Below are 5,016 nucleotides of genomic sequence, written 5' to 3'. Positions count from 1 at the left end.
GTAAATCATTTTGAAAGAGCACCTGTCACTTTTTTTTTCCTCAAATGGATTTTTCATGACAGAAGATGCATTCCAGGTGGCTCATCCTGCACACCTGGTAGGCGGAGTTTAATGTTCAAACAGTAAAGTGAAAGTTAAATATATATCTCATATATCTCTCATACATATGTATATATATGCATGTGTGCAACTCTTTCAATATGAGATATTGACATAGCTTATGTAGTCATGAGTGACTAAGACATACAGTATAATGTATGTTGTCCAAAACTAGTAAATTGGATATACAGACAATAGTAGTGGTGGATGAAGTACCTGAAAGCCACACTTGAGTAAAAGTACACGTTATCAGAAAATGACTTTGGTCACCTATTAGAATATTTTGATGAGTAAAAGTCTTGAAGTATCTGATATTTACTGTACTTAAGTATGAAAGCTAATTTTCTGATATTAAGTGTACTTAAGTATTGAGAGTAAATCTCAATTTAAAAAAGCAGCAGGTTAGAATTTTGAGAAATATGAAGTTTATTCGATTAAACATGTACACCACCTTAAAAATCTAACCTACATTACACTTGAAGAAAAACAAGTTCTTCACAACAAGGATTTGAAGAACAAAATCCAGTTTTTCCTTCCCTCCCATTCCTTCCTTCATTCATCCATCCCTCCCTTCCTCCTTCCCTTCCCAACAGTAACAACCCAGTCATTACTTGGAACTGAAAGATTTGCTGATCATGTTCAAAAGAAGTGGGTTTTCAAAACTGTGAGAATTCAGTCTCTCTCCTCTTGGGCTGAAGACAGGTCCTGCAATGCTAAATAGCCTTACACGGGCCACTGAGGCAGGTAGAGGCGTGTTCAGCTTCACAGACAGCTTGCACACATCTGGGAAGGATTTCAGAAAGTCCATGTGATCTGCTGAACAGGCTAAGTCCAGTTGTTTGGAGCTGTCTTGAGCTTGAGACAATTGCAGGGCAGAGAAGAAGTCAACTTCATCAAATGAACTGGAGCTGGTGGCATCACCTAGCTGCAGGGAGGGTTCTTCCATGTGCTGATGTGGTCCATTCCCGAAATATAGTAAGGATGAAGACATAAATAATATGTTAGAAAGGTGTATTAATCCTGTCATGACCCCAACCTAAGGTTTTGTACTAAATATTGTTTTAATTTGAGGTTTATATGTGAAAAGGTGAATTTATGAAAAGTGTCAAAAGGTACTCCCATATACTTATTTTTCACTATCTCCATGTTGTCTTACTCATTCTGATTGTGGCATCATCTTTTGTCCAAGTTGTTTCTAATTGTGGAAGAAGAATTGCAGCTGCAATCAACTCAGGGTCTCCTGACATGTGGCCAAAACGATTCTTTATTCCCACATGTAGAGCATCCACCAGAGGCTTGCAGTACTTCAAACCAGTCACCTAGTTGATTGTTGGAAGTAGCCACCCCATCTGGGCATTTGCTTTTGCTTGCAAGATGTTGGCTGCCTGGGTGACTGGGCTCATAGCAGTGGCACACTCTGTGAGGAATGAGAGTTCAGCTGGATTAAACCTGTGATGAAAACAAAAACAACACCATTTTATTACACTACATAACCATTTCATTGGATTCAACAAAAAAATTGCTGGATGAGTAATTAACTAAAATGGACCAATGATAAGTGGATAAGTGGTCTTACTTACATTAGTCTTTCCATGGCCAGGAACAACCAGTTCCACCTGGGAGCATTTGGGCACAGCAGCTGGAAGGAGCAAGCATCTTCAACAGTTTCTGCTGCAAGTGTGGATCTTCCACATTTGTTCCAGGGTGCATTGCTACCAAATGTTGTATGGTAAACCTTTAGCAAGTCTCATTGGATGTTGCTTTCATGGCATCAACTGTACATGTTAGGTTGAGTTGGTGACGAGCACAATGCTGGTGCTTTGGGAGCTGGAATTTGAAACCATCATCTTCAATCAGAAGCACTGACAAATCAACAAACTCCACTTCTTCACCCCCCTCTTGATCCGCTTCATCCTCTCCTGGTTGAGATGCATCACCATCACTTCCGACTGCAGTGTTGTTCTCATCTTCTCCAAAAACATGGATAGCTTTTATGAAGTTAGAGCTGCTATCTGTTGTTGTTCTCAGAATAGATGTCATTCAGGGTGCTTGCCAACCCATCAAATGTGTGCAAACCTCTTAGTTGTTTACAGGTTAGGGCTGCTGAGCATCTTTGGAGACGGTTAGGATCAATCAAATGGGCAGTAAACCCAATGAAGCTCCACCTTCTGACAGACCAGCAGTCGGTGGTGGTGGCGATATGGCCCGCATGGCCTCAATCGCTGCCTTCTTCATTCCATTGGAGGATTCAGTCATGAAGCACAGGGTCAGCTCTGACATAATTTTTGCATTAGGCAGCAGTTCCTTCACAAAACCTCTAAATGGTTCTTGTTCACCATCACAAAGACTGGAGCTCTCGGATCACATACTTTGATCCAGCTTTGTCAATGGACCTCTGAGACACAGTTCTGGTGTTAAACAAAAGTAACTTCAATGAGCTACTACATTTTTAAAACAGTGGTGAGGTTGTGTACTGTGTATATTGAAGTGTCTTTCTTCTCTTCAAATGCTGTTTACCATTGCTTTTTGAAAGTTACTTTTGTTTTCCACTGTCTTAATGTGTTAGCTAGTTGCTTTTGCTGTTGGTACTTTTCCCATTCGTAAACAATGAAATACAGATAGAAAAAAGAAACATGGCAACATCCATTTTGTTGTTAGTTTCCTAGCAACAGTGTTCACATAATGACCATTTGAAAGCCAAGCATATTATCATAGACGTATTCTTGTGACACAAATATGACTTTATCAATTCAATTTCAAGGTAGTAATATCATCATTAAAATAAAACTTACTTGAGGTCCTTGTTTTTTGCGATAAGCTAGATTTCTGCTCATGAGTCATGAAGGTGATGTCGTTTTCTCCTCTAGCACACCGGCGGGAAGCCAGTGTGCTATACAACTACTATATGTAGCTATTACAGTAAAAGAAAACACTGACTGTCCTTTTATTCCAAAAGTCGTACAAGAAAGCAACAGATGTACATTTAAAAGGACAGGTCCATTATTTTTGAGGTTTTTATATCAATCTGTAGCTTCCCAGTAGTGTTCCATATGTATTCAAATCTGAAAATTCAAATTTTGGCCGAAGTGGGTGTTATCTGTCCTGAAGCTCCGGCTCTGCTCCCGGCTCTCTCCTCACGCACTCAGACTCAGCACTGCGACATCGCTCGTAGTATATCTGGACAATTTCCTATGCTCTAACATAGAGCAAGCTAGTATGGGCAGCATCAGTGCTCCCCACGTCACTGCTTTTTGCTAACGACTGAGTGGGCGTTTACATTTGAACAACCTGGGAAAGCTGAGTTGAATTAATTCAGATAAAATTTAGAGGAAGACATTATATCTGTGATTTTAATGTAATCAGCAACATTAGCTAGCCATCAGATATCTGACCAGGCTTAATGCTAGTTATAACTAAACATTAATACTGTAGCTTCATGGGATTAATCTTAATTTACCTCAATGTATTTTTTAAGGTTGGACGGGGAGTTTTTAAATGCCAATATTTCTGTATCTTTGAGTAAGCATAAAAGGGACTTCGTCCTGTATGAAGAATCTTTCACTCCAACATGAGAAAACATTTCTTGCAAGTATGGCCACTGGTGTTTGTCTTCATCACCACCGTCATTTGTTGCTGGGGTAGCAGGTGCTGTTGCTATTTCTGCTTCCATCATGAAATCAGTCTCATCCACAGACCGTATAAAAATAATGGATGTATCCACCGTGACATCACCCATTTTTGTGGACTTGCGTTTTGAACCTTGAGTTTGTCATTTTGACTGTCACCATCTTGAATTTTTGGAGCCAGAAGTGATGAGAAGTGACTATATTTGGATGAGAGGGTGGAACTCTATCTGGTGGCTTGGTTAGCACGGTGCATTTAGTCTATTGTTAACTGTGATAATGCTAATGCTAATTTTCACTGGTAAAAAGCGGGCTTAAGACCATCAAAACAAACTTACTTAACGGAAAAACAGAACATCCGACTCTTTAGAGGGTCTTTTAGTACAACCAAACGCTGAACAAGACTTTTTAAGCGACCAAAATGTTACAATTAATTTCATGAACTAAAAACATGCAGAAATAACAACGGCTACACCTATACTTTGTGAATCTGGGGTTATGGCATGTTTACGTTACCTAACCAACGTTATCACTGTGGTAGCGACTTGTCAATCACAATATAGCCACACCTTAAAACATACCCTGTTTTATCAACTTGTAATTAAATGGGACCATAAGTTACAAAATGAATATCATGCTGTATTGGAGAATACTGAAAACTCACGATTGAGACCATAAGTAAGGAAAGTGTTTACTGAGGTAATTAATCAAGTGAGACGTAGGGTAATTTTCCCATAGACGTCTATACAATAGAACTTCTTTTTGGAGCCAGTGGAGTTGCCCCCTGAGAGAATGCAGGTTTAATGCACTTCCGCATTGGCTTCACTTTTCAGACCCGAAACTACCTGCTTAGTCTCATCGTCAAGTGGAATTGTATTCATGTAGTTGTTACCATCTGACATGCCTGGGCTTGAGTGGAAATCGAAACTTAACCGTGGCTTTGAGAGCACTTGATTGCACTTCCCATTGACGTGATTAACCACTGTGAACAAACTTGCAAGCTAAGACCACTGATTCACCAAACCTGTTTGCTTGCAGTCTTTGTTCTAACTTCATTAGGCTACCAAATTTTACTTTGTAGTAATGAAGTGACGAAGATGCATAGGGGAAATGTATTGGAGTAACAGCATACATTTTGTTTAGGAAATGTAGTAGAGTAAAGGTTAAAGAAAGATAAAGACAGATAAAAACTCAAGTAAAGTACAGATACTCCCAAAAAAGTACTGTAACAGCACTGTAACATTACACCACTGGACAATAGTAAACTTAACCTAAGAGGCACAAAGATTTTAGG

The 5,016-nt window shown here is 39.4% G+C and overlaps 1 long non-coding RNA gene across 1 annotated transcript; it reads right to left on the bottom strand.

Moving 5' to 3' along the window:
• Window positions 1-543: 543 nt before the first annotated feature.
• Window positions 544-4,109, bottom strand: LOC137175774 (uncharacterized). The gene is made up of 3 exons (XR_010925712.1): window positions 1,680-4,109; window positions 1,256-1,548; window positions 544-1,048 (listed from the first exon to the last, which is right to left on the bottom strand). It is a non-coding gene; the product is annotated as an uncharacterized lncRNA (long non-coding RNA).
• Between the last annotated feature and the right edge of the window lie 907 nt (window positions 4,110-5,016).

Source organism: Thunnus thynnus, chromosome 23 (genome assembly GCF_963924715.1).
Source record: "Thunnus thynnus chromosome 23, fThuThy2.1, whole genome shotgun sequence".
NCBI classification, from domain to species: domain Eukaryota; kingdom Metazoa; phylum Chordata; class Actinopteri; order Scombriformes; family Scombridae; genus Thunnus; species Thunnus thynnus.
This window is presented reverse-complemented; position numbering and strand designations above follow the sequence as displayed.